Genomic DNA, 24987 nt, shown 5'->3' with positions numbered 1-24987 from the left:
TCACTGCCGGTCAGCCAGACTGGCAGTCAGGAAGGAGAGCTGTACATAAAGCCAGGAGAGTGAGGACAGACTGGAAACTCTCAGCAGCTCTGGTACGCTGGCTTTGCTGGAATTCCAAAGGTTCTTAGGAAACTGTTTATACAATCCTGAAGACCTTCTAGAACTCCTGGCTTGGCAGCCTGTCTCACAGCCGTGCCATCTCCCTGCCCTGGCCAGCACACTGCCTTAACACCTCGCCTGCGGTATGAGGACTGTGGTTCCTGGCATCTCCTACTGGGTGGGGATCCCAGACAATGGCCTTTCAGGCAAGGGCTAAATTCAGGGGCAGATAGATGAAGCTGGCCTTTGGAAGAGTGGAGCCCGGAGTCCTGGAGGCTGCTTGACCATTCTGCACAGGTGTACCCTCATATCCTCTCAACCTGCCCGCCCCCCAGCTTCCCTGTCCCCAGGGCGTGTCCCTAGCCCCCTCCCTGTAGCATCTCACTTACCCCAAGGCCTCCGATGCCTCCTACACCCTGATCACTTCCAACTCCACTTCAGTCCCAATCACCCAAACTCGGGCCTTGTGTAACCCCTCTCTGCTGAGCATTCCACCCCGTGTTCATCACAGACCCACCTCAGGTATTGGCTAGGAAAACCCCCAGTGGCGACTGACTGCTGGGAACATCCAGTCCGTGAGTGACGAGTCAGCTACATGCTGAAATGCCTCTGCTCATCATCAGGAGTAACCCCTCACCCCCAGCCACCATGTCACCTAGGTGAACCACGCTGTAAAAGATACCCAGGCTTTGGAGCGTGACAAATCATAGTCCCAGTCCCAATTCTGACACCCATTGGCCCAGGTGGTTCTCAAGGCTCTGAGCTTCTGTGTCACTGTCTGTGAAATGACCAGGAGTTTTGCAAGGGTTACCACTCCTGATGTTCTGCACCCAGCACTGCCAATAACATAGAGCAAGAATGTAGCAGTTAGGGAGAGAGCAGAGGCCAGGGACAGAGAGCCGGGGTCAGGCCTCTCCAACCCAACTCTGCTCTGCAAACCACACCTCTCCCAGAACCTCCTCCCCCTTCACCCTCAACACCACATCCCAGTAGTTTTCGTAGATCCAAAGACTCCACTCCTCCTCCTCTTGTCTTCTTTCTGGTACAGCAGCCACCTGGTGATGGCAGCCCAGGACTGAACTGAGCTTTCAAGGTCTCAGCTCTGAGTCCCAGCACCTCACAGAGTGGTACCTGTTGGAACTCTGAAGACAGGGACCGGGAGACACAAAAGTTCAGTTCAGAGCAACCACAATTACCCAGTAATCTCGTTGTTATTTGGCCTCTGTGACCCCCCCAGTCATCAGGTAGAAGATAAATCCCCTCCACTCAAAGCTGGCCAGAAGTTCGCCAAGTACATGTACCCAGTTAACAACCCTCAGGCACAGAAGGGGCTGGGATGATCAGCCCACACACTGCTGATCTCCTAGGTTTGGTTTTGACCCAAGCAGTGTTCCAGATATCTAGGCATCTTTCTCAGGTTTTGGGGGGCTTGGCCATGGCAGAATAAGGTTTCAGGTGTACATTTGGACAGTCAGCAAGTGCATATGGTCTATCTGCAAATGTGCATATGCCCCCATCTGGGTCTGGGACATTTGAGTCTGTGTTCCTGTATCATGTGTTACTGAAAAAGTTCGTCTCTTCCACCTAACTTTCAGAAGGCTGTCAGAGAGTGCAAGTTGAGTCTTCTTGTCTGAGTCTAAAGCTGCCATCACTGTTGTCTGACCCACAGATTAGCTTCAGTACCTTGATAAATGTGACTTAGAGTCACCATATTGAATTAAGAGCTGATTATATCTGATTTACCCCATAACCAGGTTAATTCCATTTCCTGGGATAAAACAGAAGGGTCTGATGTTCACCAAACTAATCCATAATTATCTTTAAACATTATAATCCAAATGAATCATGCTGACAAGGTCCTCCCAACTAAGGGGGATAACCCAACAGAGTTGCACAAGACTTGACAAGAAGCACCATGGCTGCTGTCATCTCCTCAGAGTAGGGCTGGGGATCTAGCTCAGTTGGTAGGGTGCTTGCTTTGCATGCACAAGGCCCTGGGTTCAATCCCCAGCAACACACACACACCTCCTCAGAGCCTTCCATCCTTACCAGAACCATGTTTTCTCCCTTGACGCATGTATTTGAGGTGGCTCCTTCTAGAGGACATTTGCCAAAAGCAGGAAGTAGAGCCAAAAGGCTCTGTGGCAGGGTGGATTGAAAAGAACACTAGTGTTGGAGTTAAGATCTCAGCTCCTCCAAAGTCATCCTGGGCTGCAGGCTTGACCACTCTGGACTTCAGATCCCTCATCTGTGTGAGGGTAACTCTATCGGGAGCTGCCCTGCTGTGTTATAGAGTGGGGAGGGGAGGTGTGGTGACACTCACACTGGCAACTGAGGAGTAGGAGGCTAAGGGGAGCAGGATCTGGGGTCTATCCATATGGTACTGAGGCTCTTCATGGGTAACCAGTCGCTCCTCTCTGGGTGTGGTTACTAGAAGACAATACTTGGCCATTGGGCAGATCTGCCAATTGATGAGGAGAGGACAACCTGGCAGTCCAGGTAGGATGTAGCTGATTGGCCTCTGAGTCATCCACAGAAAATGGTCAGTTGGGGATGCTGACCACCTTTAGTTGCATCTCCTCTTGTGTGTCTAGGGGGATCTGAAGGTCCTTCTATGCAGGTGGGTGTCCACCAGATGGGATGGATGGCACTGTTTCCTGGAACATGGGCCTAGAAGGGCCCCTCCAGTCCCTATTCCTTCCATCCCAAGTAGCAGTCGATATTGGGGGTGGGGCAGCCATGTTATTCTGTTTAGATACAAGGGTTATGGGGACAGGGCCTGGTTCATAAATGAAACAAAGAGGTGACCAGATGTGCCTGAGGCATCAGGCAGGGGTGTAGTGGGAGTTAGATGGCAGCTCTTCCTGTCCCCACCTCTGTCCACTACCTGGAACCTAGAGCAGAAGCCTGGTAGTAGAAGAGGCCAGAAGTCTCCATCTGGGGAAAGTGTCCTGGCCAGGCCTGATTTTGCATCCTGAAATGACCTCCTCCTCCCCCTCCCCCAGAGGGACAGTTCTTTGGCTTCAGCATTTAAATTGGAGTCCGAGAACCCAGAGGCACAGGAGAAGCTCCCTGAGGAGGCCTGAGAGATTTGCTCTTTGTTCAGAGCCAACAGCTACAGGCCCTATATTTTCAAACATTTGAATCAACAGAGGGACTGTTTATCAATATTTAAAAAAAGAAATGTAATTAGAGGCTGGCGAACCCCCAGAGCTCCTGGCCACAGATGTCAAAGGCTTCCTTGATCTAGAGGGGGACAGAATGAAGAGCAACCACAGACACCCTTGGCCACGGTGTGCACTGCCACAAATCCCACTTGACAGGCACTCGCCACTGAGGCGCATAAAAGATTCTGTGGCTAATGGGATGGCAATTCATGTACGGCCACATATTTTTCATTCCTAGGTGGTTTTTCTTTCTAAACTTGGAAATATGGAGATTCTATTTTAAGGACATTAATTAGTGTTCAATTTTAATGTAACTACTGTGAACAAAGACCCAACTTTGAACCGAAGAAAGGAAACAAAAGCCATTTGCCTGAGAACATTTGTCTGATGCATTTATTTCTGGTCAAGAGAAGTGAATAGCCAGTTTTTGGGTGGTTTCTGGAGAAGGAGGCAAGGGCTGGCCACATGTGCCTTGGAGACGCCAGCTCAGGCCACCTCGGGCCAGGATCCCTTGTCAGGGCTCAAAGAGGTAGTGTCGTGAGGGTAAAAATAGAGCCAGGGATTCAGCCACAGCCTTGACACATGGCTTTCTCATCCCAGGGACTGCCGTGCAGGGCCCTCCTTTTCTAGCTATTCTAAGTGAAAAAGAAAAAAAGTTAGATTATCTGAGAACTAAATAAAAACAGTGCTAAATTTTAGCCACCTTCCTGCGATCTTCCCCCTTCCCTGGCACTCTTTTTGGCTCTTCTTTCCTCACCAAGCCAAAAATGGATGAGCCCCTAGGTTCTGTCCTTGACCCCCTTTTCCCTCCCCGTGCCTGCCGTGGGAACAGGCATCCTTCAGCAGGGGCCTGCATGGCCACAGCCCTGGCATGTTTCAGCACCCCTGCCCCAGGCCAGTCCCCTCACCCATGAGGGCCCAGCGTCCCAGCACCAGCTTGAACACTTCCCTTGGGAGGGGCACATTTGGGGCATATTCTTCCCTGTGGTCATTGCCCCCATAGCTTTGCCTGTCTACAGGTGACGAGGACTGCTTGACCTGGGATGCAGGTCCCAGGCCTTCCAGAGCCCACCTCTGCGTGGGGCTGGGCACAATGGGCACTCATTGCAGGAGGCCCTGATGCTAAACTGGGGAGATCAGGAAGGCTTCTCCGGGAAGGAGACTTGCGGCTGACAAGTGCTGTGTGGAGGAGCTGACCAGACGAGGCAGGGCGTTCCAGACTAAGGAAAGGCTCTTCTGGGGGAGCAGGGATCATGGAGGATGTGGAAGGACTCAGAGGTGCCAGCAGGTAAGGACAGGGTGGTAAAGAGTAGAACAGGAGAGGAGAGGGGACTCAGGGCATGTGTCTTCTGGGAGCAAAGAACAGGCTCTAGCTGGGAGGCCATTCAGGCTTACAGAGTGGATGTAAGGACAGGCTGAGGGACCTGGTGAGAGACCCAGGGCTTGGCCAGGGTGTCCCTTCCCACCCCTTCATCCATAGCAATGGCACTACCAGGTTCTTGAAGGGTTTATACCTTCTGACACCAACTCTGTGTGTGTGTGTGTGTTTGTGTGTGCGTGCGCATGCGCGCACCTGCATACACACACACACACACACACACACACACACCAGCTCTTTGATCAGATAGATGGTTCAAGACAGCAGCCGATGAATTCGTTCACACTCATAGGTTAAGGACAAACGATGGCATTCACCTCAAATCCCTCTGGGACAGATCAGGGTGGTAGGAAGGAGGGGAGGCTGGTGGCTAACAAGCCTTCCACCCCTGTGGAGTTCCTCCCTCGCCTGCAACAGCTTCTTACACATGAGGCAGCCGATAGGCTCAGGATCCTAACCAGGAAGGAGCTGTGGATAAGTTTACCCAGAGTCCAGGCCAAATCATTCTATCACTGCAGATTCTAGACAAACCACTTAAGCCCCACACTCCACCCTGAGCCTCAGTTTTCTTCTCTGAGAATGGAGACAATACTATCCAACCTTCCAGGCTTTAAACAAGAAAATGTGTGTGCTATGCTTTTAGCACATGCATGGCACAGAGTGGGTACCCCCAAATTATTGCTGCTGCTGCTGATCTCAGCAAGCTGTAGGTGCCGAAAGTACTCACATGTGAGTTCACAGGAGTCTTTTAACTTTCAAGGCTCCATTTTTGCATATCTTCCTTTATGACAAGGTAATCTAATTGATGCACTAGTTCAAACCGTTAGAAGCAGTTTCTCACGGCTCCTGCTGTGCCCGTGGTGTGTACAAAGGGAATTGAGCCTTTTGGTGATTGACATGCCAGCTCAGATAGAAGCCATTTTTATTAACTCAACCACAGTTTCCCAAGTGCTCCTGGGGGCCTGGGCCCTGTGCTTGGTGCTCAGGGCTCTGGGCTGCCAGTACAAAGCCTGAGGGTAGGCCACTGAGAAGGGGGTTGACAGCTTTAGAACCGAGCTTTGGAGGATAGGTGCCATGTGGACCTCCCAGGGAAGGTGCTGCAGACACAGGGGACAATATGTGCAAAGGCATGGAGGTGTGAAGAGCATGGTATGTTCTAGCAAAATCAAAAGCTAGAGGCCGGAGCCACAGAACAAATCAGTGGGAGGGAAGTAGGAAGGGAGTCACAGAAAGGAGTCTGGAGAGGGCAAGGCCTGATCACTAAGGCCTCAAGCCAGGCCTTGAGGTGGAGGGCATTAGCCTGCAGGTGGAGGGAGACAGGAGCCACTGAACAACCAAAGAACTCAAAACTGATCGTGGTGGGTGTCATGAATGAAGAAACCAAGTGTGATGGCAGGGGCCAAACACAGGCATGAGGGTCACACACCACTCAAGCACGAAGTAAGGGAGCTGGGGAGGTGATGCCTAGGGGAGAGTGGGCAGAGGGACTAGGAGTAATCGGGCCTTGACTCTAAATAGGACAGATTGAGGGTGAGGGAGCGGCCAAGGTCAGGGTCAATGCTGAGGAAGTTAGGCAGCCAGCCCATGCCAGACACCAAACCCAGGAATGGTGTGGGACAAGACTCCACTCCCTGCCTTCCCTTAGCAGCTTCCAATTTCTCATTTCTCTTCTATAACCGCCGCAATAGGAAACCAAATACTTTTTAAAAAATTTTTTTTGTTTGCGATACCGGGGAATAAACCCAGGGACTTATGTATGCTAACTCTACCCCTGAGTTACATCTTCAACCCCAGGAAGCCATATGCTTTTTAATTGTTTAATATATTTCCTTGTTCTTAATGTAAAATATGAGTAAGTGGGATGTTTTCTATTTCCTCCTCAAATAGAGAAAACAAAGTTACCTAGACATGGTTTCTTGCGCACAAATCTCTAGGGTATTAAGAAGGATGAAGACAGTTTGGGCACCAGGATGAGGTTTGGAGATGTCCATTGGTGCCCAGCTGCCCCCTCAGCTCCCCTCCTTGAGGGAGCCCAGGCTGGGGCAGCAGGGGACCGAGCTCACCTGCCTGACCTGCTCATCACTCAAGGGCTCAGCCCGGACTGACATGACAGCTCTTTACCTGTGGGACTGAGATCTTCCCTCAGAGCTGGAGGACGCGTTGTAAACCCCGAGACAATGACATTTTGATAAGTTTTTTTTTTTTTTTAATGATTTAACTTTGCAAGACAAACAGCTAATAAAATAGATTCTTTTTTGGTAACCACCCATACAGCAATCAATCTGTCACTCGAGAAACTGGCTCCCAAGAAGTGTGAAATGAGGCCACTCTGGAGTTCTGTGGGAACAGAGAGCCCCAAGAAGCCCTCCTCCCAACCACATCACACTTGCCCCTGAAACAGGGAGGAGCTCTGATTCAGAGCTCAGGAAACACACAGATTAGTTGCTCAATCAATATGAACTTTGGGAGGACCGGGCTGGGGGAGAATGTTGCACTGTTTACGTGCAGTCAGCCCTCGCCATCACCTGTATGTCTCACCTCTGTTCCTATCAATTCCACCCCCATGGGAAAAAGAAATAAGCACTTCCCACTGAGAGTGCTGGAGAGCAAGTCATGCCCCTGTACGCCATTTAAGCAGACCGTAAAACAATGAGTCATTTCAACACCAACAAAAATCAATAGGACAAGCCTCAGTCATAAGACATCCCCTCTGTGGCCACCTGTGGCCACCATCAGAATAAAGAGGCCCTCACTTCGATCTCTTGGTATCTCCAGCTCTGCCTGGCTGCCTCTGTTTTTTTTTTTTTTTCCTATCTTTATTTTCCCTTAGCAATAACTCTCTCACTGCTTATGAAAAAAAGGTCCATATTGTACATAGAATATAGTTTAATTATTTTTTGGAACATGATAGTGTCAATGAATTAATCAGAAACTGCCCTAAAGAAGCTGAATTATTTTGCACCAAACTTAGAAATTTGAAAGCAGGTAACCATAATTACTAATGAGCAGCAGTATCTGCATACAGTAGGCACTCTACAAACATCTTTAATTTGGCTTTTAAATGATATAATCTGAAAAGTTTAAGGAACAATTAGGACGAACTGGATAATAACTAACTACCTTGAAAAATGACAAAAAAAAAATTACTAACAGGAATAGATCCAAACCAAAAGTGGGTATAATTTCCTGGTGCAAATCATAAAAGAATCGGGAAACACCTAGAGGGAGTAATTGGCATAACTGAAATAACAGAACACAGGAATCAGTGATATTAAAGATAAAATAAGACATCAGAAGGGCTGGGGATGTGGCTCTAGCGGTAGCGCGCTCAACTGACATGCGTGCGGCCCAGGTTCGATCCTCAGCACCACATACAAACAAAGATGTTGTTTCCACCGAGAACTAAAAAATAAATATTAAAAAATTCTCTCTCTCTCTCTCTCTCTCTCTCTCTCTCTCTCTCTCTCTCTCTCTCCCTCTCTCTCTCTCTCTCTCTCTCCCTCTCTCTCTTTAAAAAAAATAAAAGACATCAGAGAGCAAATAACTGATTTGGAAAAATGGGAAATGGAGTCACAGCCCTAAAATAAGCATAGGAGAGAGAGGTGAATGGGAAGAGGCATACCACAAGGGACATATTGGGAAAAGAAATAATAGAAGACAAGTTTCTAAAGATGGAAAAACACCTCAGCCTAGAACTAAAGAGCACACATGAGAGTCAGGTGTGGTGGCACATACCTGTCATCCCAGCGGCTCAGGAGGCTGAGACTGGAGGATCGAGAGTTCAAAGCCAGCCTCACCAAATGTGAGGCACTAAGCAACTCAGTGAGACCCTATCTTTAAATAAAATGCAAAATAGGGCTGGGGATGTGGTTCAGTGGTCGAGTGTCTCTGAGTTCAATACCCAATACCAAACAAACAAAAAGAGCACACATGAGGCCTTTGAAGTTCAACTTTGAGAAAATTCAGAAATGAACATGTGCTGGTTAAAAATTTGAGTTGTAAATCATCCAACAGGTTGAAGTGAAGGGAGAAAATTTCTTCTGAAATTGTATAAGAATAAGAGAGCTGACGTCACAAATACTGACCACAAAATAAGCCTCAGGGGGGAAAAAATGTGCAGTTCTAACTGCGTAAGTGGAGTCCCACCTCAGTTGTGCTCCTAAACAAGACATGGTCGGTACAAGCAGGAAAAACAGAGTGATATACAAATTGGAAGCTAATTGTACACAATTATACTTTTTAAAAGCAAAGGAGAATGTCTGACTTTTTACAAAACTATAAAGACAAAAGCTGTCTTATATAACTAGAAATTAGAATTAGAATGGACCCGTTGAAGAAGAAAGAATGAAATGATCTGACAAAATGTTGTCACTCCCAAAACATTTTAATAATCTACATTTTAATAATCATCTGCATTTAATAATTCATCTACATTTTAATAATCCCCAAATTGTGCTCCAGCCCAGACCTCAGCTCTGAGTTCCTCCCACTGTCACCTGGACATATGCATGCAAATGTCAATGAACACCCACCCTAACCCTGGCCAGAGAGCACCTCCATCATCCACATAGTTGTTGGAACTGGGAGATCTCTGAATTCATTCCTAGTGTTCTTTCATACTATTCAACTACTCCTTGGTCCCACCCATTGGTATTAGTCTGCTCTAGCTGCCATAACAAAGTAACAGATTTGGTAGCTTAAATGACTTAAAATTTATTTTCTCACAGTCCTGGAGGCTAGAAATTTGAGATCAAGATTCTGGATGATTCTGTACCTGGTGAGGGCTGTCTTTGTGGTAGACACGGGCTTTCTCAATAAGTCCTCATGTGGCCTTTCTTGGGTACATATAAGAATTCTCTGATTTTCTTTCTTAGGGACACTAATCTTATCAGATCAGGGCCCTACCCTTATGACCTTTTTAATTACTTCCTTAGAAGCCCTATCTCCAAATACAGTCACACTAAAAAAGGGGGAATGTACACACACACACACACACACACACACAGAGAGAGAGAGAGAGAGAGAGAGAGAGAGAGAGAGAGAGAGCGCTATGCTGGGGTTTAGGGCTTCAACATAGGAATTTAGTGGGGAGGAGCACAAATATTCAATTCATAACACCATTTTACCTTCTTAGATATCCATGAGATATGTGACCCCTTATTTCTTATTTTCACTACTTTTTTTTGGGGGGGGTACCAGGGTTTAAATACAGGGGCACTTACCTACTAAGCCATATCCCCAGCCCATTTTATTTTTTATTTTGAGACAGGGTCTCACTAAGTTGCTTATGGCCTCACTAAATTGCTGAGGCTGGCTTTTGAACTTGTGATCCTTCTGCCTCAGCCTCCCAAATTGCTGAGATTACAGATCTCTGCCACCATGCTTGGGGATTATTTTCACTATTTGGCCCTGCTGTCTCCCTGTTTCAGCTACTATCCTGGCCTTCCTCCTGCTCACCCATGCTCCCTATAGAATTATCCTTCCAAAATGGACAACTATCACTGAACATCTACTAAGGGTTTTCACCAACACCATCTCTTTTTGTTCTCTCAAGAGCCCTGCAAGGTTGCAAAACCCCAAGGAAGGATCGGAGAGGATAAAGCAAGGCCCAGTATTACTCAGAACTGGATTTGAACCCAGATTGGGCTTTGAAGTACATGCTCTTTCTTGTGCATCTTTTTCCCATTTCTAATCCTTGATTTCATTGTAGTCCAAACACCTGAAATGGTGCCAAGCTCATCAATGATTGGCAGATGACCAGGGTTTACTTGTAACCATAACATCGGCTTCTCCTTTATCAGTACTTATGGCAAAGTTGATTTCCCTCTGATTCCAATTCTAGAGATCCTGGTCCTCTGTTTGGCTGCCTTTTGGGGAGGAAATGAGGAGTTAACATTTTGTTAATCAAACTAAACATGCATACTTTTCCTGTTAAAAGACAGATTCTTGCATATAACTCGAATTATTTATTAGATTTACATGCACGTTTTTTTTCCCTACCAAAGAATGATTCCAGGGATGCTTATCCACTGATTCACATCCCTAGCACTGCACCCCTCCTTTTTTATTTTATTTTGAGATAGGGTCTCACCAACTTGCTGAAGCTGGCCTTGAACTTGCAATCCTCCTGCCTAAGCCTCCCAAATCACTCGGATTACAGGCATGTGTCACCACACCTGGATTTACATGTACTTCTAAGGGTAGAAATTTTATAAGCATGAACCAACAGTTAACCACTGCTTTGTCTTAATTCCCCACTGGCTGATGTTCTAACCTGGGATGGCTGAGATGCAGGTACTATCCAACTCCACTGGAAGATCAAGTTAAACCAACCAAGTGAGGCACTCACCTTCCCACAACCTTCCTTGGAGAACTTTGAGGTTTAAGGCGGCAGCTCCTCTCACCGGTCATCCCCAGCAGTTACTCTGCACACTCCCCACTATAGGTCTCAACCAAAAGCACAGGCTGCATGAGCGCACCTGTCCAGCCGGGCCTCTCTTTTGCCTTGGTTTTGGGGGCTTAGGGATGATTTCTCCTCCAAGGCCAGAAGCTGCTCCCCACTCTCACCCCAAGCTTCAACTGTAGCATGAGGCTGAAAAGTCTCAGCTCTGCATGAAGTCTCATCCTGACACTCCTCTGAAGGCCTGGTTACCAAACCTCTCTGTTTAAATCTCAAAGATACTTTGCTCCAGTATCACCAGGTGAATAATTAAATCAGCTTTAATGTTTGTAAAGGTTCCAGGTCCCTTTACAAACATTATTTCTGAACCTATGAAAGTCAATGTTATCCTCATTTCAAGGAAGTAGAAACTGGGACTTGGAGAGGTACCTGAGGCCCCTGCTGATTCTGGATTCTGGGGAGAAAGCAAGTCCGTTAACTCCATAGCGAGTTCTTTTACCCAGAAAAGGTAGAGGCATCCAGGAACCTAAGCACTGTGTACACAGGGATGTGGTCTCATTTGGAGCTGCACATACATCAGGAGTCACCCCAGGTGTTGGCCTGTGGTCTAGGGGCCTGTGGGTTTGGGGCCTCTGGGTGGATAGACAGGCAGGCAGGCACATGCTTCGCAGACACTGCTCTGCTGTGCTGGGTAAATGGCCCACTTTCCATGCCCTCCCCAGGGCCCGCCCTCCCCTGCTCCCACTGCCTATTTAAGCCAAAGGCCCCAACTCAGCCCAGGCATAGCCAGCTTCCGGACACAGGAGAGCAGCACTGCAGGCTGGGCTCACCAAGGGATGAAAGGTCCTTCTGTTTCACCTTTTCCTACCGGTGCGTTCTGAATGATGCTGAGCAGGGTTGTGGCAGAGTTGATTCTCTTCGGCTGGGAGTATACTGAGATGTGTAGCTGGCAGAGGAAAGCTCTGATTGGATTTTTCCCATTTCTAATCCTTGACTTGATGTGATCTTATTTTAAAAGAGGGAGAAAGGCTGTAGTTTGTTGAAAGGACGGAGACAGCAAATTTCAAAACAAGGTCTGGCTCAGAATATCAATGATCTGACATAGTTTTCTTTTTCTTTCTTTTCTTTCTTTCTGCCTTTTCTTCCCCCTCCCCCAGGAAAGGAAAGGGCCTATAACGTCAAGGTTGTGGAGATTCCATTTCCCTTCAGGAACCCCTCCCTAAGTAGTCAGTTCCTGTCATTTAATACAGGAAAATTTTCAGGAGAATTTGGCAGAAGGGTGGGAGTTGTGTAGCTAGTTGGGGACAGTTAGAAAATTGTCAGAGGCTCAAGATTCTGCCTGACAAATTTCTTATTGAGAGATGAGGAGTGAGCCTCTCCACACTTGGAAAGAGGGTAGTGGAGGCAGACCGCCCCCGGGGGCTCAGAGGGGACTGCCTCCTTTATATCCACTCCAAAGACTTGCTGCCCTGTAATCTAGAGTCAGATCAGCCCAGCAAGAGAGTGAGGGACAGAAATGCATGCGGGTCATCTGTCTACAGAGGCTGAGGAGCCAGGCATCTCAGGGGCAGGAAATGGGGCCGCCTGTGGAAGTCAAGACAGCGAAACACCGAGTGACTCTAGGCAGACTGGACTCTCTGGGCTATGGGGTGGGCGAGGAGTGACTGTCTTGTATTTAACTCAGAGAGCAAAAGCCAGATATCCACATGGAAATTAGGGCCCCTGGGGAAATTCAGGTCACTTTGAGTAGCTATGGAACTATAGACTCTGGCTGCCTTCTTCCCATTCTGATCTGGGAACACCAAATCTCAATTTCAGTTGATGCTTGGTGGCCATGGTCATCCAAGATTCTGTATTAGTCCCCACTGTTCCACGGGAGGGGATACTGGAGACTCAGAGGTTTAGCCACTTGCCCAGGACCTTCAGCTACTATTCTGGAACCAGGTCTCACTGAAACGCAAACCTTTTCTTTGAGGATTCCTAATCAGAAGGGAGCCAACTATGTGGTGAAGGAGACACTCCTGCCACTGCTTCTGCAATATCTTTGATTAGGAAACACAGAATGGATTGGGATACAGATTTTGGATTCTTTTAAAACACCTCATTTGGGTGACTTACAAAATAATTTTGCATGAAGGACCCAGTATGATCTGGAAGGGCCCTGAGAAGTGCGGTAGCCTTTCTGGGATGAGTGGGCGGTAAGAGGGCTTTGGGCAGAGCAGTGGAACTGGCTTGAGAAGTGGAGGGCACAAGGAGAGAGGCACCGGTAGCGCTAGGACAGAGCTGAATAGAGCTGAACTTGAAACTGAGCCCAGAGGCCGGACCCGAGCCAAAGATTTGACCAGCGAGTCGGGGGCGGGGTCTGGAGTTGGAAGGCGGGACTACAGGGCCCAGGCAGCCCCTGAGGCTAGGGAGCGGGGTCGCAAAACCGCACTGGCCGGAGATGGGGGGCGGGACCAGCACCTGAAGCCGAAGGCGGAGCTGAGGGCGGGGGCGGGGCCTGCAGGGACTGGGGCCCACGTGTCGAGGGCAAGGTCCGTGCGGCGTAATGCCAGGATCCCGGTGTTGGGTCAGCGGAAGGGATTCGGGGACCTTGTGGCATCGTGTCCAAAGGCCTCTGCTCACACGAGTGCCCTTCCAACCGTCACCTCCGAAGACCCCGCTGAGTTCACAAAGTGTCCCTGCTGAAACTTCCCTCAGCTGGCCTGTCTGTCCTTCCCCTTATCTGGTTCTTGCTCCAGACGCCAGCTCCTCCCCCAACCCACCCCCGTCCCGGTGGCCACCGTCCTTCCCCGGCCTGGGTTCAGTCCCCCCCCGCCCTCCGCCCGCCCCGGTATCTTTGAGAGGCAGAGATTGATTACACAAAGCTCCTGGGGAGCGCTCTGATTGTTCCGGCTTCACCTATCAGATCAAAACCCAGAGTCTGCCTCTTCCCCACGCCCCCCTCCACCTGCCCTCTGCTGGTCCACGTGGAGGGCCCTTCCATCCTGACAGCCCCCTACTCCCCGCCTATCACAAAAACCTCCGCCCCAACCCCCTCCGGCTGCACTTGGTCTGCAGGGACAGCCGGCCCACACCCTCACCCTGGCGACAGTGAGGGTGTGGCTGAGCCTCCAGCGCAGGTGGAGCTCCACGGTCTTTGTACCTGGCTCACCTGTTCGGGGCTGCTCGGTGGCTGTTGGTTGAGTTCCGGAGATTGTTCCGGTCACCTCTCTGAACTGTTCATCTCCTTTCAGGTCCTGACTGCCAAGACGTCCTCTCTTCAGAAGGAAAGACGACAACGTCCAAGTGGCCCCTCCTCAGGTAAGACTGAGGGCTTCTGGAACCTCCCAGGGCCGGCCAGGTCAATCTAGGCCTCCCCTCATGATCTCCTTGTTAATGTTTTGATATAAAGAGGTGCTATGTGAAATCGTTTAAGAAAAGATGTGCAGCTTGGTCAAAATTTTGAAATCCACAGCTCTGTAGCCATGTGGGTCAAGCCTGCCCACCTGTGAAGTGTGGTGTCTGCAAGAAGGGGGTGTGTCTGCACTCCCACATCTGCAAAGACAATGCCAATTCCCTCAGTTCCTAAGATTAGGACTGAGTGAAGAGATTTGGATTATGTATCCTGGAAGTTGTAACCAGACATCATTGCCCGATAAACTATCAGAAAGAGATAACAGAAATTTTTGATGCTAGAGTTGGGAAGAGTATTGTGAAATAGCTATTCTTAAACAATCAGTAATATAGCACAACCTTGGTAGAAAGCAGTTTGGCAATATGTATCAGAAGTTTTAAAGTTTACTAATTCTCTTGAATCCTTCCCCCCCCAAAAAAATTCAAAACTACTGGGCATTCTCCAGAAACAAGAGTAGATACTTCCCACCGGCGATGGTACACACATATAATCCCAGCAACTCAGAAGGCTGAGGCAGGGTGATTGCAAGTTCAAGGTCAGCCTCTCAATTTAGACCCTGTCTCAAAATTAAAAATAAATGGGGATTTAGTTCAGTGGCAAAACACCTCTGGTTTCAATCTCACAGAAAGAGTGGAGGATAGGTTAGGAGACTATGTTACCTTTTCCCAAAACTTGTCCTGGAAATGGGGGAGGGATGCTGGAAGGTGCTCATTTATATATTTTGAATGTGTTTACATATCATTTATGTCTAGTCTTGGTGGGAAAGGTAGAGAAACAGGGGAAATTGGAGACAGATGATCTGGTTGTATCTCTTAGGAATTTATGTCTCTGAGAATCAGGTTTTTATGTGTATAGTGGTGCCAACCATATCCATCTGGGGTGGCTTTGCAGTGTCAATACACCCCAGTGTGAAGAGCACATTCTTTGAAGTGTGTGTTGTATATCTATTCAGATGGCTCCTAGAGGTGGATCCATCATTTCTGCCTTTCTAATGTTTGTTTCCAATCTATCACGTCTTTACCAAGGACTAGTCCTTACTCTGTCCTACCTGAGCAGGGAAAAAGAAAGGAAGGGAGGGAGAAAATGAGTGTGAGGTCCCGAGTGGCTGCAGGTAGCCTCAGATGAGCGGGCTTGCTGAAGCCATTCTGGCTGCGAAGTCAACAGGGCACAGGTCTACCACTTGTCAGTCAGGTGGCAGGGTTCCTCTTACCTGAATATTGAGGGCCTGTGGGAGGTAGTTATTCCTTGTCTGGCCTCAGAGTTAGAAAAACAGACCTCTCACTTTCTGGCAGAAATGGAGGTTGGGGTAGGTGGATGAGCACCTCCTTCCACCCCCAGGATGCCATGTAGTCAGGTCCCTGGTCCCGCAGAGACAAGCCACAGGGAAACACGCAAGTCCCTGCTCCTTTTGCTTGGAGGGATAGATTGTCAACAGGACTTGAGCCTCCTGTCTCTGTCCTATTTCTAGCTTGATAGATCTGAAGGTGTCAGATGTAGGTAACAGAGGCTGGCCACCTTTCTGATGTACATACTGCAAACTTGTGCAATGGCCTTCACAGAAACAACTAGTGCCCAAGACAGAAATGGTCTGTTTGCGGCAGGCCAAAGGGGCTACAGTTTTCCCCCGGGCCCTTGGTGAGGGCTAGCTGGCGTTTGATGAAGACATCATTGCTGTGGCCCCTAAACCCTGTGAGCTGTCCACATAGGCCATCCTGAAGTTAAACAAACCTACTGTGAATGAGTGAGTTTGGTCCTCCTCTCAGGCCCCTGTTCCACAGCTATTCCTCCCCTGTGCCTCCTCGCCTGCAGGCAGGGATCTGGTGGTCACTCTTGTCGTTGAGGGTGTGGTTCTGGCAGGTAGGACTTCCTGAGTCTTGCCTGGTGCCCACTCTGCTCCCTCTCTGTCCTTCCACATGACCTGCCTCTCCTTTGCTTGCCTTACCCAACACCCATCGCCTTCCTGTGACCATACCCTCTGGAGGATACTTGCACCCTCAATATACACACCAAGAAGGCAGAGTTTCTGTTGCCAGAAACTCTTCAGCCCTAGCAGTAAACCCCCTGAAGTCACATCTGACTTGCTAGGAGACCCCAGCCTCCCTTTTTAACATCTGCCGCCCTAGCCCTGCCCCTCACCAGCCCTGAGTGCTCCCATCAGCCAGTGGGGCTGGTGTTGTCTGACCATGCCCCACCTCTTTTTTCCAACATAGAGCACAGGCTGTTGGCTTCATCTCAGTGTCCTCAGAGGACATCCTGCCCATCTCCTGTAGGCCCTGCTCAGCCCCTGTGACCAACTCCACACTTAGGGAAATTTTTCCAATGGGTTTGCTTCTCTATTTCTGTGGGTTTGCCTTCTATATGTCACCTAAGTAGCTGTCTCTCTTTGAGCAAAAGCAGTTTCCACTAAATTAAAAGATTAAGGTCCAATGGCCCTAATGCCTCATGGTCCCCAGACACAAAACAGGAATGAACATTTTTGTCCTCACACTGAGGAGGTGAGCCCCCTGCCTGACCTGAATTCAGGGAGGAGGAGCATCATTATTGTCATCAAAATGAAGATGGAGAAAGTGGGGTCTGGAGGGTAGATCTGGTTGTATTCCTGAAGACGGAAGGTTGTCAGTCAAAAGACTTGTTTTTGGCATCAAGTCTTGGGCTGATTATACAGCAAACCAGAAGCCTCCCTTCATTGGTCAGGACAGGATGAGTTATGCTGTGGTTATAAGCAAAGATCTTCCTCTTGCTTCCACTACATGAGAGTTAGCAGGGGCCTGACTCCATGTCTTCTCACCCTAGGCCTCTGCTGATGTAGCAGCCCCCATCTTAAATACAGGCTGGGCGCAGTGGTGCATGCCTGTAATCCCAGCAACTAGGGAGGCTGAGAGAGGAAAACTGCAAGTTTGAGGCCAGCCTATCTCAAAATAAAACACAAAAAGGACAGGGAATGTGTCTCAGTGGTGGAGTGCACCTAGATTCCATCCCCAGTACCAAAAACAAACAAAAAACACTGCAGGTCAACATGGCAGAGGGAGAGACCTCCAGAAGGTCTCATATCTGCTATTAAGTACTCTGTCCCTACAAGCTGTCTAGAAAGTACAATCCTACTTTGTGCTTGCTGTATCCAGCTGTCACAGGGGCCAGAAGAATCCAGGCAAAAGCCCTGGCCTAGATTAGAGGGAGAGGTGGACAAAGAGGAAAGTCTACTCAGGCTTTACCCAGGCAAAGCATGCTTATCTATCTTTTTAAGCAGTTGCTCCTGAGTGGAGATGTGCCACTGTCTGCACTAGCAGTCTGGATGCACACAGCTGCCACAAGCAGAGCCAAGTGGGAATCTTCCCTCTCAGAAGTGCAAGATTTGAGAGCCAAGAGCAGTTGGAGACAGGGTTGCCCCCTCCAGGGACAGGAATGAGTTGGAATCCAGAGCCCCAGAAGACCCCTGGTGTTGAGGGAGACTAGTTTAGTGGCAGTACTTAAAAGGAACTTGAGGGGCTCCAAACCCTCATAATCTCCTCATTGGTATTTGACAAATGACCAATTCACAGTCTTAATCAGATAAAGCTGTAAGTCCCACCTCCCTGGGCAACAGACTCCAACAGCTCTCAAATCCCTCCCAGTTTATATTCTGGATGCACTGGACAGTGGAACAAGCTAGTCAGAGCACTCCCAAGCCAGCAGCCTTTCTCTAGCCAGACCAGAGCATCCTCTGTCAGTGAAACAGGGTTCAGTTGGAACCTACCGCTCCCATTGTGCTATGTGCAGAGGGAGGCCCTGAGTACAGCTTGGGGTTAGGAGCCTCCAAAAGTGCTCAGTCTAGGGCTTCAACCCACAGTGAGGAGTGAGACCCAGCCTCAGTCCAGGAAGCCAGGCCTTCAGGCCCAGCTTCTCAGGGTTGTCGAGAGAGTTGGTGACACATTGGTGCCTGGTTTTATTTACTCATTCTCACTCATTTGCTTTTTAATCTCTGCACAAATTCTCCTCTAGGATTCAGTTTGTTAAATGTTCTTTGAATAGAAAACTTCAGGCTGAATGTGAAATGATTCCCTTCAGAAGAATTTTTGTAAATATCTTCTGTTTGGGAAAGGTTTGTTGTCTCCTCTGTGTTCTCCTTGAAATACCTCCCCGCTGCCCAGGCAGCTGATCCATTCCAGCAGGAAGCTGTGTGCTTGAAATGCATCTGAACATGGATCCTAGCATTTGCAAGGATCTGTGTTTAAGATTCTCCTCCCATAGAAAGCATGTTGTCATTCCTTCTAAAGTATGTTCTGAGCCTTGTTCATCTCATGAACCATTGACATCAGCAACTGAGTCAGGGAAGCAGGGACTTCACTGAGACAGGAGCCCCAACTGCAGGGCCTGAAAGAAGTGAGTCTCCTCTGTTCTCCATCCCTGCAGTGGAGATGGCACTGACCAGCTAGGTGCATGCTGGGAGCCAGCTGACTGGACAACCACTCTCACACAGAGGACCCTACAGAGCTCCCTTGAGGCCATTGATGTGACTTGCTAGTGGATTCTAGGATGCTCTGGCATGTGGCCATTGGTGATGTCCAGCTCAGGCACGGACCCCAGCACCCAGGCAGGATAGGACACTTGAGCTCAGAGGCCCAGGCCCAGATAGATGCTCAGCTGTTATCTGCATCGAGCCTGCTCCAGCTCTGCCCATCCGTGCCCCATGTGGAGAAGGGTGGAGATCCAAGACCTCATCTTCATCATGGAGGAAGCCTTCATCCCAGCCTCCTCTACTGTCCCGGCTCAACCTCTATGAGGACACAGGACTCGCAGGAGCCCTGTGATTTCCAGCAGACAGATCTGCAACAGAAAGGTCCAGGAGAATAAAGGAAGGTGTGGCTTGGGCTGACTTGAGCATAGATTTAGATGTCAGCTGCCCCCCAACGTTCTCCTTAGTGGTGTCCTTTGTGGTCACCAATAGATGGATCTGAGGTGGTAGAAGAGAGTAGGGCAGGCTGATCTTCAATACACACTGTGATGGAGCTCCTGTGTTCAGGGCAATGTCTGTCCCACTGCAGCAGGAGGGCCTGGCCCTGGGGTCCTGCCGTTTTAAACATCAGATTGGCTTGGGTACCCTTGCTCATGCTCCACCAACCCGGCTTGATATTTGCTTTACCATCATGCATGATCAGCCTCATCTGGGCTCTCTGAGTTCTTACATGGAAATGAAGAGGTTGGCTGGTGGAAGGAGCATCCCAGAGCTGCTCTCAGCCTGTTCCTATTCTCAGAAACCACATGATGCATTAATAGCTCCCGTGGAAAGTTTCTTTTTGAAAATTTTATGGCCCCTTTGCCTACATCTGGCTTCTGCAGAGGCCTGTAACTTGGGCTCACACAGGCAGCCCACAACAGACAGCTCTGATCAGGTCCTGCCAGGAGACAGGCCCTGACGCCTCCCACACTGTCTTGGCCTTCACCTGGGAGAGGAGAGTGCTTCTTTATTAGACTGAACAGACATATGAGAAAACTTTGAAGGCTCTAGCTATATCACAAAGATTTTGTGGTTTGGTTTGGTTGGTTTGGGTTTTTTTTTTCTTTTTGGTGTGTGTGTGTTCTGAGGGTTGAGCCCAGGACTTTGTGAATGCTAAGCCACTGAGCAACACCTCCAGCCCTCCTGAGTGCCTTTGCAGCAAGGGAATCCCCCGCGGTAGCAGTAATAGCAATCATGATAGAGACAAGACAGGTATTCCCCTGCACCGAGTGTCTGCCTCTGTTACCAGAGTTCTAGGCCAGAAGCCTGACTCTGGGGATCCAACAAATAGGGTCCAGCTGCTTGCCCCAGAAACTAAACAAAAAAGGAAATGATGAAAAGCATGAAAGGAACTTTAATCTGTGTAGCTACACTGGGAAGACAAGAAGATCCACATCCTTAGTCCTGTCTTCAAGGGACTAACAATGACTTTGAGGTTTTATGGGAAGGGGAATGAGGGCAAAGGTTGGGGTTTGCAAATCTGGGGGTTTTCCCCAGTGGCCAAGCAGGGGAATCTTGATCAGGTTTTATCTGTCCATCTTTATGTCAGGATTGGTTAGGTGGGGTCTTGTCCCCCATAAGAAAGTTGCTGTTGACGAGGGGGTGGCTTCAGTGATGATCAGACCTTGTTCCTGGAATCCAAGGTGACTCAAAGCAAAAGAGAAGGATGCAAATGGAGGCAGAGATGCCAAGTCTTTGATCCTGTTTTTAGCTACCCATACGACATTTGTAAGCAAAAGCAAAGAGTCTAAGTCTTTGTTCCACCTCCTTGCACGAGCTTGTCTCCACCTAGCCTGAGAAGTTATATCCATGCTTAACACATGAGGATATTGCCCAATATCCAGCAGGAAGACCTGACCATGCATACCTGATGCTATGAGGGACACAGGTCCTGCAGGGCCTCAGGGCTCAGGAGGGTGGCTCCATGGGCAGCCCAGAGGAGACAGGAGGTGCACAGGGGAGGGGCTGAAAAGGATTATTTTAGAATACATATGAAACAAGATCCCTTTGGTGGCAACTGACAGAAACCCAACTCAAAGTGACAAAAAAGAAAGCAAAGAAAGGGAAATTTGCTGACTCATTAATTAGAATGTCTGCAGGTTGTATGGCTTCAGGCACAGAGAGATTTGAGCTCAAATATGTCAACAGAACTTGGCTTCTCTCCTCTTAGCCCTAAGGTCTGTTTTCCTCTGAATTGGACTCACTTTCAAGGAAGGCCCCAGAGCCTCACGCTCTCAGCTTAGTACTTTCATCTCAGAGAAAACACAAGCTTCTTTCCAGAGGGTCTGGCTAGAATTCCAGGAAGATCTTAGAGGGTCCTGCTTGGCTGTGTGACTGTCCAGCTTGGGGTCAGAGGGCTGTGGTGCTGTTTGGCCGGGCCTGGCTCACTAACCCCCAACCCTCACCAAAGTGTGGCAGAGCAGTGCATCTGCCACAGTCAGAGAAGTAGAGAAAAGCAGGGAAGCATAAGCCGAGCGGTGGGGGCTTTTGATCTAGAAAAATGAATAGGCATTTACCTGGTGCACCTGAGTCTGTGGGAGTCACTGCTACAGCCCATGTATTTATGCTGGACACCAGACTATTCTATCTGGGGTTTGGCTTTCAGTGATTAGTCTGGATTTGTCCACCCCCCTCCCCATTTGGAAAGGCATCCATCTCTCTTCAGTCTTTCTGTCCTCAGAGTGACAAGCTGACTCCAAGTTTCAGCAGCTCAGAGCTCACGTTGCCATGCCAACTCCTCCACGGCAGGCATCTAGGCAGAATGGGCTGGCTCCATCTCAGTGCTGCTGGCGGATGCAGGCACATTCGGGTAATTGGATTGGAGCAGCCACTGGGCCTTTCCTGCAAAAACCTGGGGCTTGGCTCAGCCCCTCTTTAGACATGAGCCTATGGACACAAAGAGGACTCAGAGGAGATCCCTTTGCTCGAGGACTCATGGCCCTGCTGCTGGGAAGAGAGGTCCAGCAGGCAGGGGGCCAAAGGAAAGGGAGGTGAAGGAGGGACAAGTCCTAGCCTAGCCCTCAAATCAACTTTCCAGAAGTTTCCTGAACTCAGGAATACCTCAAAGGTGGCATGAGCCTCCACAGAGGGACCCCAGGGCTTGCCTTGACCAGTAGAACTGGTCTGGCTTGCTCACTTTCCCATTGCAAAAGAAATTCAAGTTTAAATTCAACTTCTACCCAGGAACCTTAGAGCTGCTATGCAGACAGGGCCTGTGTCACCAGAATGCCTCCCAGGTCTGCCTCTCAGGGATCTGAGGAGCGAGATGGCAGTCCTGGGTCCTGAGTAATCTGATATCCAATAGCAGGAGTCTTGCTCACCATGGCCTGCTCAGGCAGCTGGCTCTTTGTCCTCACACTGGTGTCTAGGGTGAGGGGTCTTGGCTTAGGTCAGGCCTCTGAAGAGCCAGCCTGCCCCTCCCCAGGTCATAGGTTAACAATCAGATGTGTCAGTGTTGACAGACTAACTGACAGGAGCAGCCACATCTTGGAGTTGCTTGCTCTCAGTGCCCTATGCCAACCCAGAAATAATGAAAAAAAATAAATAACAGGCTGTGACCTCCTGGATTTGACCCTTCTTCCTCTCCCAGATGGACTTAGGATTGTCTGGGCTCCAATATCCCTAGGAAAGTTCCCATCATACCTGGATCAACCTGTGAATCATGGAGCCTGTCCTGGCTCCACAGCCTAGTCCAGTCCTCCTTGCAGAGAGAAGGCAAATTAGTGAAGCCTTTGGCTTTGGCCCAAATAATGTAGATGGCATCTCTGAGGCCTGAAGGCATTTGGGGTCAGTGTCCTAAAGGTCCCATGAGTGGACTGGGCATGGTGGAACACTCCTGTGATCCCAGAGATTTGAAAGGCTGAGATAGGAGGATCACAAGTTCAAAGCCAGCCTCAGCAATTTAGCAAGGCCCTAGGCAACTTTAGTGAGACCCTGTCTCAAAATAAAAAATAAAAAAGGCGGGGATGTAGCTCAGTATTTAAGTGCTCCTGGTTCAATCTCCAACACCAAAAAAATAAAAGTCCCATGGTTGGGTTCAAGCTAGTTCCCAGAACAGTGCAGAGGGAGAAAACTGAGCACATGAGGACTATCCTCAGGAGGAGAGGGGTAAGGGAAGGAAGCAGGGCTGACCACAGCACCAATTGACTTCTAGTCCTCATGGTGGCCCTGAGAGGTAGGTGCTGCAGCCCCATGTCATGACCAGTGCTAGGATTTCATTCAGGTCAGCCACTCCTGAGCACTGAACAGCAAAGCCCAGGGAGAGGAGTGAATTAGTCTCCATTTCTAGAACAGAGAAGTCAACGTCCATGAGTCCTGCCCACACCCTGCTCCCAGGCCCAAGAGTAACCATGGAGCCTGCCAGCATCCCTTTGGATGTGAAGGTATTCAGGACTCCAGCTTGGCTCTGGAGACCATGGTGGTGGAGCAGGGTGTGTGGTTTCTGGTAACCCTAGAAGCCACACACCAGGATTTGCAATGGGGACGAATCCAGGGATGACTGTTGGATTTGTCAAAAGGAACCCTAAAAGAGCAATCGGGTCTGAGAGGTTGAACTGCAGAAGCTCAGCACATGTGGACTTCGAGGGGTCTCCAGCACCATTAGAGCCCATGGTGACTTCTCTGGGTGAAACTGCCAGCCCTAGGACCAGGAAGAGAGAATTGGGTCATGGAGGAAAGGAAGGAGCACCTCACCCAGAGACAGAGCCTCGGCCTGGCCCACCCACCACAGCCCAGCGCTGCAAAGCAGCAGGCAAGAGAAAGGAGACACGTGGATGCAGTTAGGACCTGCCTGTGTCCCGCACCAGCCAGGGGAAGCCGCATCCTGCCATGGCCACTCCTCTGAGGACTCGAGTTTTCTCTAAGAAGTTGCGCCTCTCGTGTTTAACTGTAGCATGCCTCTTTCGTGAGGAAAGTATAGATCAGACTAATTAATGTGTGTTGTTTGTTTACCCTCCTTTCATTTCCCCAAGACGAAATAATTAACCACAGAGCTTTAGAAGCCAGCTCATCCGTGGCAGTCCCCTCTGCCTCTCCTGCAGTAGCAGCTTCTGGGTGTAGATTCAGGGCCCTGCACAGGGCAGGGCCGGTAGGCAGCATCTAGGTGGGCTCCTCCTGTCCAGGGCACCACAGGAGGGAGGCCAGTTAGGGGGCCTTTGTGGTGCCCTCTGGGTAGCTGTGAATGGCAGCAGGGAGGGTCAGGAGATTCAAGGTGGCCATCCTCTTAAAGGATGGGCCCCCCCGGCCCACCCACACCTAAATGGGGACCATAAACATGCCCATGACCAATCCAGGAGAGGCAGGAAGATCAGGTCTGGCCACCCCCTGCCTATGCGGGCAGGGCTGGGGGAACTTGCCCAGAAGGGTGTCTGGGGTCACAGCAGGAATGAGAGGGACACAGAGCAGCTGAGAGGGAGTCTCTCCCCTCACCCCCAGTAGCCTTGTCCCAGCAAATAGCAGACCCCAGCCCCATCAGCCAGTACTGGGGACAAGCCACATGACAAGATGGAAGGTTTGAGAAATTCCCCTCAGGAACCCTTTGATGAAGTGAAGCTGCATCCACCTCTGACCATAACAGAGCTCTGGCCGCCATGTGGGACACAGGCCTGTGCTGCTTTGAGGGCAGACTCCTTCCTCCCGGATCCTTTCTACAAAAGTGTCATCAGAGCCAGGGCTCAGCCTGCCCCGCGGCCCATGCTGCTGCTTATGGGTGAAGCCTGACCCTGGTGCAGGGTGACTGAGCCCCCAGGAGGGCAGCCCTACCTACCACACCTGCCCCTTGAGCAGGGTGCACTCATCCCTCCATCAGTCATTTCTGCAACTGTTCTTTCCCTCCCTGAACATGGAGGCTACTGCCAGGGCCCAGCCACAGACATGGGTCCTGATGGAGCTCACAGCACAGAAAAAAATCCCATGTAGTAAATAGTTCTGGCTCCTGGCAGAATGGCAGCAGTGTGGGGAGTGGTTGGGGGTTACAGGCATCCTTGGATGGGGTCAAGGAAGACCCCCCTGAGGAGGAGGCACATCAGCTGAGCCCAAAGAGTACAGAGGAGGACAGGAGAGGGACAGGGAGTT

General features: G+C 49.6%; 1 protein-coding gene and 1 long non-coding RNA gene across 6 annotated transcripts in view; one reads left to right on the top strand and one right to left on the bottom strand.

The window, feature by feature from the left end:
* Smpd3 (sphingomyelin phosphodiesterase 3) overlaps nt 1-24987 on the top strand; it is an 84487-nt gene that overhangs the window by 41413 nt on the left and 18087 nt on the right. For 2 of the 4 annotated variants that reach the window (XM_005318353.5, XM_078032576.1), the window contains exon 2: nt 14281-14347. The gene's annotated coding sequence lies outside the window, so the exon portion shown is untranslated. Of the gene's footprint in view, nt 1-11819; nt 11915-13885; nt 14167-14280; nt 14348-24987 lie in introns of those variants that run through there. The other 2 variants (XM_078032574.1, XM_078032575.1) reach the window with 2 other exon arrangements.
* LOC144370892 (uncharacterized) lies at nt 7507-12304 on the bottom strand. Of its 2 annotated transcripts, none has more exons than XR_013430963.1 (2): nt 11875-12304; nt 7507-10511 (listed from the first exon to the last, which is right to left on the bottom strand). It is a non-coding gene; the product is annotated as an uncharacterized LOC144370892 (long non-coding RNA). The 2 variants fall into 2 exon arrangements; XR_013430962.1 differs by lacking the exon at nt 11875-12304 and adding an exon at nt 10994-11704.

The sequence above is a fragment of the Ictidomys tridecemlineatus genome, chromosome 15 (genome assembly GCF_052094955.1).
Source record: "Ictidomys tridecemlineatus isolate mIctTri1 chromosome 15, mIctTri1.hap1, whole genome shotgun sequence".
Classification (NCBI taxonomy): Eukaryota; Metazoa; Chordata; class Mammalia; order Rodentia; family Sciuridae; genus Ictidomys; species Ictidomys tridecemlineatus.
Note: the sequence above shows the minus strand (reverse complement) of the source record. Positions and strands in the feature narration are given on the sequence as shown.